We start from the raw sequence: 15201 nt of genomic DNA, 5'->3' as shown, positions 1-15201 counted from the left end.
TACAGAGAGTTGATGTTGGAAGGGACCTCAGGAGATCATCTGCAGATGTGAACTAGAAGAGGTTGCCAGCCAGGTTTTGAGTACCCCCAGGAATGGACACTCTTCATCTCGGGGCGTCCCACTAAAGTGTTCCATAACCTTTACAGTAAAAAAGTGTTTTCTTATTTCTGGATGGAATTTCATGTGTTGAACTTCATGTGTGTTGGCTCTTGTCCTGCCACAGGGCACCACTGAGAAGAGTTTGGCTCTGCCTTCTCTACACCTTCCCATTGTATACTTACTGTGAGATCCTCCCCAAGCCTTCTCTAACCTAAACAGTGCTATAAGACTCAGCTTCTACGCTTGAAAGATACTCCGGTCTCTTAATTTTGGAAGTTAAATAATTTTTTTTCTTTCAGTAACAATTGTGAAGTAATTATGCTGATAGTTTGGAATTAAGTTTGTCAAATGTTTTTCTTTTGTTTGGTTTTATCCTGAAAAGATAGCTTTATTTAAAGAAACTTTATCCCCTTATATAAAAAGAATTCAGGAAAATATCAGGGAAAAAAAATCACTGTTTTATTCATGTATTATACAGCTATAACTTCCCCTCATTTTATGTTTTCATCTTAACTACAAGAAAAAAGAAATAGCAATAGAACCAATAAAAAATAAAATCAAATACTGTTGAAAACACTTAAAACATGGGAAATTGCTGTTCTTTTATTGCCTGAGTTATTGACAAAGTAATTTCTCTCATTTGACTTCAAAATATTTTATGCATAATTTATGTTTTATAGTATAGTACCAAATATCCTAGTTAAACCAAATTTTATGCTGCTGTCTTTACAATGCTGAAATATTGATGATGATTTGATAGTAACTATGTTGACTTTGGTATAATATCCTACTCATTCAATGCTTAGATTGTGTTCAGGATAGTAAGACTAATTGGTCACCTTTGTAAGGGTAAAATCCACATACTGTCTTTTGGTGAATATGAAATGTTCTTCCTCAGATAGGTTACAAATATGAGTTCTGCTTGATGTAGCTCAATGTCTAAGTGTGAAAGTAGTTTCCAAAGAATGGAAATGGCCTTGGAAGAAGTGAATAATTATGGTATATGCACATCTTTATAAAATCCTCCACAGTATGTGGAGGAGCATTTAGAAATTGAGTTTATCCTGTGTTTGCAGATGTCTGTCTTTGCTTGTTGCAAAAACCATATTTAAAATTATTTCAGTTTAAAATAAAGTTACATTTTACAGTGTGCTAAGCGATAGTTTGTAACAGTGGATTGTATACATATGGATTATTGTTCTTTTATATTTCATTTGCGATCCATGGGTTGGAGTCTAAGTTTAGAACTATGTACTCCTTTTATTTCACAGTGAACCACATCACTAGAAATAGTAAATGCAGAATAAAAAGTAATACTACTTTTATAGTATAACTAACTTGAGTTCTCCTTATTTTTATTCTTGTGGTTGACCACAAGTTTGTGGTTGATTGATTTCTGCATGCATAAAACCATGCAGCTGAAATTAGAACTCCTTGACCTGCAGTGCCTCTAATTCACTTCATCCACCATGTACAAGTGTAAAGAAGGTAGTACAGTCTGTTAGCAAATCTTTGTGATCTTTTCATGGTTATAATTGCTGGATGCAACTGGTAGGAGCTCAATTCAATTAAACTGAATTTTGATTTCTTTCTTCCTTTTTCTTTTGTTTTCTTTAGTTTAGTTCTAATAAACAATACTAATTGCATTTAGTTTTTATACGTGTTTTAGTTTGTACGGGCATTGGTTAAAACATTTGCCTAGTCCTCTCCTGTCAGCCCTATAGCTGCACAGAACCGTTCCAATTTTCCTTCAACTAATGTGACAGTGGCAAGAAATCAGTTCCTTTTTTATTGCTTAAGAAACCAATGGTAAACCAACTACATTCAAGTTTGAAAGAAAAAGGGGTCCATCTTGAGCTTGAAGAATAGTTCAAATGATAAAATTCAATACTATTTTTTCCATAATGTGATTTATCTGTGGGAAATTTAACTTAAAATTGGTTATGAATAATTCTAGTATATAATCCTGTAGTTTGGACTCTTTGTGACTTCAAGTATCTTCAGTGACAGTTTCCCATGCTCAGGTGGACTAGAACACCTTTTTAACCTCACTGTGATTATTAGGTGTGGAAATGTAGCTCTGCCACCATGTGATCCATAAGGAAAGTGATATGAAATTCTCTCTGCCATGCTAGAAGCTGGCTAATCTTTCAGATCAGTATATTCAGTTAAAGATTTAAATTCTGAGAAACTTTGAATACACTATCAAACAATTTGACCTACCATAGGCTTGAACTGTGAGTCGAAGATTTAAGACGGCATTCTGTAGTTTGATTTTATCACCTCAGCCTTCCAGAAGCTGAAATTTTGTCTCAGAGATCAATAGAATGGGTCTCCTGCCCTGCTTCAACTGTCATGAGGCATTGGAGTTTGTTTCTCCTGTGTTTAAATTTCCTGATTTATACTTTCCATCCTTTTCCATTTTTAAGGGATTTTCAGAGACAGTATGACAGACTGGCACTATGGAAGTTCCTAGTTCGAGCATATTCTTCATCATGGTTATGGATATCCAACTCACTTTCATCCTTGACCTGTTCTCACAAGACAGAAACTTGTTCTTCCTTCTGGAGAGATCATCTAATTAATTATGGAAAATAATATCTCTGATAAGTGGGACAAATTTCCAATGTTTAACTAGGTCCCTCTTACCTAAGAAGGCTTCTTTCTCCTTGATTTGTGATGACTGGGAAATCAAAAGTGAGACATGTCAGTTTAATAAGGTTTTGGCTGTCTTTAATGTCAACTTGTTTTGTATTGGTAGGATTAATTCTTTTTTCCTACTCAGTCACTTTTGGCTTTCTTCTATACAATTTGAAGTTTCTTCCTGGGTCCCTGTTTATAAAACTTAAAAGTAGGCATTTTTGGTGTGAAGGATTTTCATATCTATGCCTACCTTTGCTTTTTTGAACCAAAAAAGACTGCTTTTTGGTAAGTGTTCTTTCTGCTAAAAAGTTGAAGAGATTTGTGCTGCTGTAGCCATTAGCAATATTTTCCTGAAGGAAGTTCATTCTGAGTCCATTGAGGATTCCTTTCTTAAGTTTTTTCCAGAATGAAACTCCTAGACTGCCTTGCAGGTATACTATGCCGTTATGGATGTGCTGCTAGTAATTTCCCTCAGTATGCGTGTGCACATGTAGGAGAAGAAAAGAAGGAAATAAGTTAACAACAGTGGTGTATTGTTTGGGATATTCACATCTACAACTTTCCTTCCCCTTATCCTCTATTCTGGCGTCAAGCAGTCAAGCAAGGAGCTAAAAAATGAATTGGGGTCAGTGTACCACCACTTCTTTCTTCTATGCCCTTTGCTGAGAGAATCAAAGGCATAAAGCAGAAACATGAGCCATAGGACAGAGGCTCATCATGATCTGTCTGGACCCAAACTCTAAACAGTGGTGCTCTTGCCTCCTCTAAGCTGATAGATGCTGCTGCTGAGAGACAGGCTTCTGCCAAATTTGTGACAGGAATGTTAGGCTGCATCTAACTTTAACATGCCAGGGAACATTTCTGGGTGCTGGAAGGTGCCATGTGGCATTCTACCAAGGAAAGAGCTACCGGACACAGCTGAAGAATTAGTGTATGCCTAGGGCCTGATAGGCAATCTGGATGCAGTTATCCTGCACAGGAGGTTTGAGTAGTGTAGGTGTGGAGCATTCTATGCCAGTATGACCTCAGTGCCAGGAAACAGTTCCAAACATGTTTAGTTTACTACTGGTGGTGCAGCCTGAGTTCCTAAATGGTTCAGAGTTGAAGTGGCAAGAGAACTGACATGGCGTTCAGGGTCTGGCAGAATGGAGAGTCCTAAGCTGCATACAACCCATGACATATTTTCTGGGAGCTAAGCAGGGCCAGATACTTTTAATGATATCAACTGTGCTTTGATCTCAACAGTATATAAATCTTTCTAGATCCCAGACTGTCCACTGCTGTTTTGTAAATGAGGTCTGAAACAATTGTGCCTCTGTTACATGGAAGAAAAGTACATAAAGCTCTACTGCCTAAACATGATTGTCTGGAGAGTCTGTTAGGGATTTTAGGTTGTTCAGAGGGACTCGATGATGTAGGAAAGCCAAAAACCAGTTTCTGTTTGTAAAATTAAAAATGCAGTCCTGTATCAGTATCCCTCTGTGTGAATATTTTTGTATCTGTGATGAGTACAAAACTGAAGTTGTAAAATTCATCTTGCCATTTAAAAAGCCTCCAAGCTGTTCTAAAATGATTTCATGCCCTAGACTGCTCCTAAAGTTTTGTCTTCTATGTGGCAGAACTATATGATCAACTATGTTAAAATTTGTATTTCACTGTAATGAGAATCTGGTCCTTCATTGGCTGAACTGTAAAAGTTTTTTGTTTTACAACAAAAGGTCAGAAGTTTTGTTTCTGTTTTGTTTGCTGTAGATTTGTTATAGTTTTAGAATTTCTGCAACCATGAACTGCATCCTTGTATTCTGTTTCCATGCCCAAGGAGAAATTAACCTTCCAGCTTTGTTTGATATCCTTTTAGAGAAAATATTTACAGATTCTCTGGGCATTCAGTCTACTCTGAACTAGCATGATCGAAATCTGTATGGAATCTTGGCTGTATGGAATCTTTATGTTAATAATGTACCCCCAATTAATTCAGTGTCTCATTTATCAGCCTTATAGGAGTAACGCTGTGCTGTGATTTTTTTCAAATCATGTGCTATCAGTGCAGGTCTTTCATATAAATTTTGTTTGGGCTCTCATGCCTTTTAAGATTCCAAGTGCCTTCAGATCACTTTGCACTCTTTTCAGGTGGCTTCTTGAAAATCCAGAAGAGATGGATATTCCAGTAACTAGATGGTTTTTAAACATTTACCTTTTACTACAACCCCCTCACCCTAAGAAAGAAACGTTCCTTGAATTGTGCTAACTTAGGCTGTATCAGACACATCTATATGAGCTTCTTTGCCTGGGTGGTGGGACCATGGGGGGCCAGCCATGAACCACCAACTAGCTGGGCCTTGGCCACTTTTAAAACTTAATTCCATTAGAAGAAAATATATATATATATATATGAATTTTCTAGCTTGACTCCAAATATGACAAGTGTAGTTTTGGTCCAGCTTCAGCACCTGGGGGAAAATGTCCCTCTTACTGTTTGAAATCCAATTGTGCCCCCTTTGGTGAAATGATGACTTCATCTGAAAAACTTTGCTGCCAAGACTGAATTAACAGTCAAATCTACTTCTTAAGAATAACCTTAGAATAATATGTAGTACAAGATCTTTCTTTCCAAGATTAAAGATAATTGAAATTGAAAGTGTATTCAGAATAAGGTAAATTCAGTGAGAGTCTGTTTTTCACAGGGGTTTGTGTCTGGATTCTTTTAACAGTTAATACTAAGTAGCTTCTAGAGAATCTAGCCTGTGTGTATGTCAGAGGCCTTCCCATCTCCATAATTTTCTAAAACCCTACTCCTTTCTGGAAATTTCACAAAAAAGGATCCCTTCCTCTCTGCAAATTTTTGACCTTTAATGGAAAAAAAAAAGAGATTTATATGTATAATAAAGGAAAATAGGATGGAATCTGCCATGCACACATGCATTTCATAACCTTATTTGGTGTATCATTTTCTTTCTTTTTGTTGTAGGCCAGCCTAGCCTTGCATGATATATTTAGTTTAGTACCTAAGGTATTTAGAGGGGGATTTTTTTTCCTGCTGCATTATATAAAGATTTAGGAACATTGCTTGAATTAAACACACTGAAAAAAAATAACAGTAATTGTTCCATAAGTCCTTCAGGTACAATAGTGCTGATAGTAGATTAGAGAGAGAGAGTTGTGATGAATCATTTTGCATGGTGTCTTACTGTGGAACTGGGATCTCTCCTGCAATGTGGTTTTTTTTTTTTTTGGTTGGTTTTTTTTTTGTTTGTTTTTTTTTTGTTTTGTTTTTCTTAATCTATAATATTAGGAGGAATATTTGCACAAAAATTTGGGTTCTCTTAACAAACAGGCAGTTCAGAAAGGACATTAAATTATTCCTGTTATGACTGTGTCTTGTAATATATTTTACAAAAAGGTATTTGCCAAAACGGATTTCTTGAAATATCCTCAGTTCAATTTAAAGGAGCAGAAAGATGCTGACAGATAATTCTTTAAATATATTCCCCCTAATTTAGCATTTTTATTTTAATATTGCTGAAAAGTTCATGATCCACAGAGCTGCGATTCTATGGAGCACTTGCAATACTTAAGAAGTGGGTCTTCATTTTCTAGAAAACATTCCACAGTAAAACTGTTTGAGGTACGAAGAATATTTCTTTCTTGATGTGTAATTGGTTTTTGGAAAATTATAAAACACAGTGTTCACTTTAGTTACATCTGGAAATAATGGGTTATTGTTCTCTTTGAGCTGTTTGAAATTCTACATCAGCCAAATCTTCCGTTATAGTAGAAGCTTTTGTGTCATTTAAACCTCTTAGTTTTGGATTTCATTTCTACATTTGATAAGGCTTTTAAATAGAGTAGAAAAAATAACTTCTAATGGATTTAAGTAGAGAATTCTAACATAAATAGACTGAAAAATTACTGAATGTTTTTACTGTAACTGTATTTTGCCTTCTTAGCTGTGTCATGAAGGGTTTTGTTCAATGAAAAGAATCATGTTGGATGAATTGATTTTTTTCTAAGTGATCAAAATGGTTGCTAGCATATACTTACCAAATCCTTTGTCAGTCGTGGTGGATATGACCTTTGTTGTTATTTCAGTAACAGTGTTCAGGAAATTTTAAGTGGTGACATTGTTGTTACATATCCAAAAGCTTTGAAATGCCTTTGTAGTATGTTGTTGTGACAGCCTCTGGTTAAAGTATGTTATTTTTCTTTGTGAAAGTAATTTTGTGGTAGTAAAAGTATTATTACTTTTATGTAATAATGATCATAGTAATGCTTTGGATGCTGCCGAGGTAATTCTGACCTCTGTTGGCAAAGCACAGCAAATGAAATGTGTGCTGAGTAGCATCCTTCTGTTTTGATATTATTTATTTCAAATATGATGCATTGCTGACAGAAGAAATAAAGGTGTCAGTTCTGTGTGGGTTTTTTTGGAAAGCTTTTTTCTGTCCTACTGTTCCAGTTAACTAGAGCGCAGGGTATTTATACTCAAACTGTCCTTAGTTAATAACATTATCTGATTTAGTAATTTTGTACTATGCAATAGTTTCATCAGATATCATTCTTATTCAGGTTTTCTATTTTATGCCAAAAACATTTGAACATTTCACATTTTAATAGCTCTATGTGTTAAAGATTAGATGTTACATAGATTTCGTTTGAGGTTTGCAGTATGTCTGACAAAGACCAATCTTCAAGGCTCTGAAAATACTTGATCAGTGGATTGGTTTTGCCCAGTTGTACATAATGCAGTAGCTAATTTCACCCTGACTGACTTTCTTATTTAACTTGATAATCAATTTAAGAGAAGAAAGAAATGTTGATGTAATCTGAACAGGTGCTAATTTTTTTTCTTTGCAGTGACTATCATTTCTATAATATATTTGTCATACCTGTCTTTATATTTTGTATGTCTTTCCTAAGCTGTGTCCTTGTTAACAAAGTCAATACAAAGCTGATGGAAAGAATGAGTGTTAGCACTTGGATGGAGGCAGTCAACATGCAGATACTCCACAGTTGCATGGAGTAGCAAATGCAATAAGAGCACCTCTGATTTGAGATGATGTTTCTCCAAAGAACAGACACAAATTATTTAGTATTTGTTATTAAACATAAAGTTTACATTATACAATTCAGCACTATAAAGTTACCCCAGAACAACAGGAAAGAGTTTTAGTACTGTTTTAAATTCATTTTGGTCAAGGTTACTTTTAATTACCTTATACCTTGCAAAAAGGTACTGTTGCAGGCTTCTGATGCTCTCTGCCTTGCTTATTGTCTTAGGCTCTGGAGTCTTAATAACTGAGGAAATATTCTACTGGACAGCACAAATGTTATGTATATATTCTACATATGTTATAGGTCATTCATAGACTTCAAGAACCTTAATATTACAGGATCCATATTTTTCATAGTCATTTCATTCTTTCATGGTTCTGAGTTTAGGCTAAGGTTATGGCAGGTTGTCTAAAAGGATTGGACATGATTGCTGCTGCTATGAGATGAAGATATAGAAGCTTTGAATTCAGAATATGGGAAATAATTGATGTGGATAACTGATTGAATATCATGTGCATGCAAACACAAGAATGAGACTCTCACATCTGTTACATTTTCATATGTCAAGATAGTGAGGGATTGATTGCATGTATGCAGGAATTAATGTTGCTATAGTTGATTTCTGAATCTCATTTTCAAATCTCAGCATAAATTGAGAATGAGGTGTGAGATGGCCTTCAAGAATCAAGAGGAAATGGAATCATGCATTTTTTCTTGTGTCTATTTTCCTAGTATCTGAAAGAATTATTCTACTTTTGAGGAACCTCAGATGAGAAAGGACAAGGTATTAAAGCCAGCTGAATTGCAGACTCTATATATAGCAAGCTCTGTTCTGTGTGTCCTACAGCTATAACAAAGAGTCTCATCTCAGGTTGGCTTCTTAGATGAACAATCTTTAGTACTGGATTGAGGTCATAGATCTAACAACATCCATATTGAAAAATCTTCGGTGCAAATTGTTACTCTTCCCAGTGCTGCTTCCACTGCCAGAGCTTCAGGAATTTTTATTCCACTTAAACAAATGTGTTCCAGGATGTATAATTAATCATTCAGAGGTTTAAAAATCTCCTTTTCTAGTAAATATTGACTTTGCCTCTGTGATAGGAATGTGTTTAAAATTGCAAACACCATGAATTTATGATGGATGGGAATACTATGTTGTATCTCCAAAAATGAATTGTGGAAAAAACTCTTTTCTTATTAAAGATTCAAGGTCAGTTGAAATTAGGAAAAAGAATGGTTAAGGGAATATCTTTTCTAACAAAATATGCCATTGTATCTGTATTCTTGAAAGAAAGAGAAATAGGATTTTGCTTCCGTTTATTTCTGATAAAAGTTATATTAAAGTGGCTTTTAAAAAAATTTATTTCAATGTTAGCTAATTTTACAAAAGATGGAGTCAGAATGGTCTTTCTGAGAATGTGCTCTGTTCTTCAAAAGAAAATAATGATGTATATACTATACCTCAGCATTCATGGGTATATTCATATAAGTGTATGCAATCAAAAAGTCATAGAATATGCTGAGTTGGAAGGGACCCACAAGGGTCATCGAGTTCAACTCCTGGCCTGCACAGCACTATCCCCAAGAGTCACACCCTGTGCCTGAGAGCATTGTCCAGAGGCTCCCCAAGCTTTGTCAGGCTGGTGCTGTGACCACTGCCCTGGGGAGCCTGTCCCAGTGCCCAATCACCCTCTGGGTGAAGATCCCTTTTTCTAATATCCAACCTAAACCTCTCCTGACACAACTTCAGGTCATTCCCTTGTGTCCTGTCACTGGTCACCACGGAGAATAGATCAGTGCCTGCCCCTCTTCTTCCCATCATGAGGAAGTTGTATGTGCAATGAGGTCTCTCCTCAGGTTTCCTCCAGGCTGAACAGACTACGTGCCCTCAGCTGTTCCTCATACAGCTTCCCCTCAAGGCCCTTCACCATCATTGTAGCTTTCATTTGGTTGCTCTCTAATAGCTTTATATCATTCTTATATTGTGGGACCCAAACCTGCACAGAGCACTTGAGGTGAGGCCACACTAATGCAGAGTAGAATGGGACAATCCCCTCCCTCAACCAACTCATGAGTGGGTGTTTGATGTACTTAGAATCATGAGATATGCAAGAGCTTCTACAACCCCTCAGAAGATTGATCTCTGTTGTGCTTATAGAAAAATAATGATTCTTTATGTAGTATCACTAAATATTAGTTGTCTGAAAAGAGTTGAAAGAACCCAGTATTTTTTTATGAAGGGAGTTTAATATATGAATGTACCCATACGTATTGTATTCACACTGAAAAAAGATATGGCCAAGGCAATTTCTCTATTATATGGCCTAATACTAAATAACACAGTGAACTGTGCTCCTTGTTATTCTTGATCAATCTATAGATCTTATACTAAGTCTGATTCATAACAAATACATAGAACCCCGGTACATCATACATGTTAGAGAGCCCAGACTCATGATACAATGGGTGTGGAGTTTCACTTAATTGGGACAATTAATCTGATGCACTGATCTTCAGCATTAGCTGTGTGGTATTCTTTCAGATTACTCAGATCACCTAAGATCATACATGGAGATACCATTGGCAATGGTTTTAGAACATGATTCACATTGCTTAAACATGAATGACTTTACTTATTAAAGGTCCTGCCTGCTGATCTGGTTTTGGACTGTGTATTTTCATAATTTAGTAGTTGTTCTTACAGCATTCTTCTGCTGGATGATGCCAAATGAGAGGTAATGTTTTTTCCTGTCAGAATGACTGGATTTTCAAGGACAGAACTCTGGATTGAATCCAAAGATCTGTCTGACTCATCATTGACAAGCCAGAGTTACTATGGTTCTCTGTGGACTAAGCAAAACCCCAGCTTGTCCCTATAGACAAGTGGAATACAGAAGAACCCTTCTGTCATAACTGATGAAGGCTTTCTCTCTTTTAACCACTCCAGGCAAATTGGTCTTGACTGTAAAAGCTAACCAGTACTAGTCAGGAACATTTTGCTTTCTGAATATAGCCACAGTATTATGCAGTATACTCAGCCAGTGTACTTCTAGATGAGTAGTCCAAAAAGAATGATGAAGCCAGACTGGTTAGATAAAGGTCAAACACAAAGTTACCTTATATATGACAGATTTTTTGAATAAAGCATAACTAATTGATTTCCTGTTCCTTTGTGTGACATCCTCCTGAAGTCAATGTGTTTCTCCTTTTGGTTTTTGCATATTAACTGATTTTTTACAACACTTAAAGTGATGTAGCTATTAAGACTATCAAGATAAAACCACATACCCTCAAGGGAAATTGATTGCAGCTTCAAGTAAATAGAGTTCTAACTCAGTTAAAATAGTTCATGTGACTTCTGTTCAGGTTTAGTTTATTTAGATTTTACCATACAGAGTACTTAATTGGAGACACTGAGTGCTCATCAACATGTTTTTCTAGGTATATTCTTTCCCAAACTGGGCATACGTAAATTTACATGTAGTTACACATGCACAGACTGTCCAATCTGTTGAGTTGTAGGACATACCTCCCAGTGGTCTATGTCAACCATACAAGACCACTGGTTTCTCTAGTATTTTTAATATAGATGTTAAAAGTTGGCTAACCCCAAATATACTTAGTAAAACTGCAGATGCCTCCTGGTCATCTTTTGTTTGGCAAAATTTAACATTCTCCCTGGTCTCACATGACATCACCTCCTTGCACGATCTTAACCTGAGAGACATACAGTCACACAACTGGCTCCCAGGCTACTTCACCTACTTTTCTGATGGATCCAGCTTGGTCTTCATTAGCAATCACACACAGTCTCACATATCCACACTACAGCTGCAGCCTCCATGGACACATGTGGGTCCTCTGATCCAAGGTCTCCCTCCAGTTTCTGGTATGCAGACCTTCATTTGCTCCATTTCCTGGCCAGACTGACATATATTCTCACTAACCTATCATCGTGCTCAAGTGCAGGCTGTCTGGCCCTCATACACAGGATAGAGGCACTTGCCCAAGAAAATAGAATCAGAATTTAGTAAGATTGAGTACAGGACATGACCAACCTATTGTGCTGCAGAATCAACTATACACGTGTGATCAACCCTTTTTGTCCCCTTATCCCTCTATCTTCTCAAACTTGTTCCTCCCCAAATCACCTAAATCCATACCTTTCCCTGCCTTTGGTTCCTCCCCGAAATATCCCATCAAAAATCTTACTCAATCCACATGTCCCATAGCCCTAGACAGTGGTGTCTCTGAGCTTAAAGTGTTCTCCAGCATTGTTTCATGTTGATGTGCGTCGCCCCTAGGCAGCAGGGTGGAGGCTCTCACAGCACAGTTTTGAGAGGGACCCCAACAAGGTGTGTCTTTGCCTGCTGTGGTGCTGTTGTGCTCTGCTGGACTTACATAGATGGGCTTTTAATGCACTGGTGTTGCTTCTGTGATGAGCTCCAGAGTAGTGGGGCAAGGGTATTACTTGATTCTCCCACTTTCTGCTGTCCCTTTGTGCTCCTTTGTGGATAAACAGGGGCTGTTTATCACATAAACTAACACGTGAATAGGAATTTGTATCATTTCCAATTATCTCAGTACTATTTCAGACTGTTTTTTGGGTACTTCACAATCATAATGCCCTCATATAGAGGTTCTATAATTTCTCACCTCAGGAGTTCCTTTAAAGTTGTTTCTTAAGTCCTAACTCTATCAAAATACACTTTTGTAGAACCTTTTTCTTTCAATTGTAATTCATTTATCCTGCGGGTATTCAAAGCGTGAGGCCAAATTGACTCTCTGTAAGACTCACCATGACTAAGTCTGTTCTGGATATCCAGGACTTTGGTGTCCCTGTGTGTCTGGCTTTCTGCCTCTCCTCAGCCACACACTAACCTTCAGTCATTTATAATCAACCTTTTCATAGTTCTTTCCACTTGAGAAGCAATGGATGGCAGGTTGGACTAATTGACGGTATGGGTCTCAGCATTGTCCTACCTAAAATAGAATTAGTAACAGCTATGTGTATCACTAAGAATAATAGTGAGCAAATATACGAGGTTGTCTGTTGGACATTAAGGTTATTTGCATATTTTTAAATGCTGCCACCCTACTTCAAATTTTCATCTGGGCAGATGTAGTTTGTTAAATCTATCAGTGTTCATTTTGCAGTGATACTTCACAAAATTTGAAAAACAATAATTACTGGTAAGATACTGTTTTTTTAGTCTTGCGTTGTTGGACATGATCCCATTCTTCTACATGTTTTCTTAAATTACACTTTTTACTTCCATGCTTGTGTTATCACTGTAAGTGTTGATCCTGCTGTGTGCATATCTGGAAGAAGATCTTTTTCTAACCCACTGTTCTAGCTAGCTCTAAGTATAGTAATGAGTAAATGTTGTATGCTAAGTAATCAAACTCATAATATGTATTGCACTTGAGATATCAAATAGAAATCACTAATCGAACAGAATCAGTATGGAAATAAGACAACAGTTTGGTGGAATTCTCCAGTTTTGTGCACTTACACTATGGCCAAGACTGTAAACAGATCAAGGTTAAAGAAAGCAAGTGGAATAAGCTGCTTTAGAATGTTAACTTGAGTAACATCCTTAATCCCATGAATAGTTGATCACAAATTTTGTTGTATTATTTATAGTGCGGCAACTAAACAGCTAGAATCAAAATGAGATGAGCACATTCAAAACTAAAATGTTGTTGAGTCACATTTCACACTGATACTATAAAAGCTCATAATTGGAATTATATATACAATAAACTTTAAGAATAAAATCAATATTAAACATTTATATACTCTTTAATAAAGTTTCAGAGGTTTTTTTGTTTGTTTGTTTTAAATCAGTATAGTTTCTGTTGAAAAATATTTCCTAAGGCCAGAGTCAGAAAGTGCAGCAATGTTTTAATTAGTAAATAGATTAAAGAAGAAAATTAGGGGAGAACAAATGAGGATTATTTTACATAGTTTTGGTGTGAGTTTTTTAGTTTTCAGTTTTTCTTTGATTTTTTAAAATTTTAATAATGATGCCTAGCACATCATGAACAATGTATGAACTCTTGGATCCTTGCATTTTGAAAAAACAACCAACAGACAAATCCTAAAAACTCTAAGTCAAAGCAAGCAAGCTATCAAAAGCAAGTAAATTACGTTCTGGTTGGTAGCTTTTTTTTTTTTTTTTTTTTTTTTTTTTTTTTTTTTTGTAATATTTAAAATCTTACTTTCTATACCACTTCTTGTTTTCTTCATTCTCCTATAAGATGGTATATATCAAAGGATGAAAATATAATTCAATAATTAAGACAATAGTTGATAAATGCTATGCAAAAGTATAACAGTTGTACCTTATCAGTACATAAAGACTTCTTTCCTTCTAATAGATAGACAGCTTGTCTTTGCCATATAAATAACATCTGTCTATTACAGAGGAGTTATCTGTTCAGGGATTCAATTTTTACTATTCCATGAAGTTAAAATAATTTCCTTTAACTGAAAAGATTAGAGTGGCTTTTCTTATCTGAAAGTTGCCTTCTGTAGAAAAGAACATCTGTAGATGTCTGAGCAGATTTTTTAAAAAGTTACTTTTTTTTTTTTTTTTGCTTATTTGCACCCAAAAAATTTTTTCAATCCTGTTCTTCCAGGAAATTAAATTGCAGGGAGAGGTGAGGTACCCAGCATTATGTAGAATTATTCTCACTGCAGAACACAATGTTTCACACAAATAATTCTGCACGCACACAATATTACTTGTGGGAAAACAACTGCTTAAATTTATGAGCTAATGAATCATTCAAATACATGCAATGAAAAAGAGACCAGCCTATATCAGTATTTCCTAGTGTTCAGATATATATATGTACATATATAAATACATTCCATTTTATAGGTAATAAAATATCGATTCAATAGTAAATAATTCTTAAAAATCATATGTTAAGCATGTCACTTTACTGATGTAGATAATGAAAAATGTCAGTATGAAAAATTCTTTTTACTTATTAGCTTCAAATTATTTTCTTTAAACTACAGCACTTGATTCTAATGTACGAAGTGAAGGGAAATGTGGCTTGCCAATGTCTGTTTAGCACTGTATTAGAAACTAAAGAAAACAGACTGTAATTCAGGACTCATAATTTTGTGTTCTGGAAGTTTTAGTACTGATGATTGAAAACTATTACAGAAGAGTAAATTGCTTCTGTAAAAGATACAATCAGTTTCCAGTGCGGTCAGTTAGATTAAAAAGCCTGCTGGTTCTCAGTACACCTCTGTAATCCAATTTCCAGGGCTTGGTTTTGTTGTTGGGTTTGGTAGATTAGCAGCCATGTTTTCTACTTTGAAACAAAATATGTCCTTTACTGTTTTTTGAAGAGTCTGTAATAGATCATGAAGCTGATTAAACA

At 35.8% G+C, this 15201-nt stretch overlaps 1 protein-coding gene across 3 annotated transcripts in view; it reads left to right on the top strand.

The window, feature by feature from the left end:
• ANKS1B (ankyrin repeat and sterile alpha motif domain containing 1B) overlaps positions 1 to 15201 on the top strand; it is a 413998-nt gene that overhangs the window by 27508 nt on the left and 371289 nt on the right. The gene's annotated exons all lie outside the window — the stretch shown is intronic.

This window comes from Chamaea fasciata, unplaced genomic scaffold (genome assembly GCF_029207755.1).
Source record: "Chamaea fasciata isolate MVZ Bird 193981 ecotype frontalis unplaced genomic scaffold, bChaFas1.0.hap1 SCAF_5, whole genome shotgun sequence".
Taxonomy (NCBI): domain Eukaryota; kingdom Metazoa; phylum Chordata; class Aves; order Passeriformes; family Sylviidae; genus Chamaea; species Chamaea fasciata.
The sequence above is the reverse complement of the archived record's forward strand: the minus strand, read 5'-3'. Positions and strand labels throughout refer to the sequence as shown.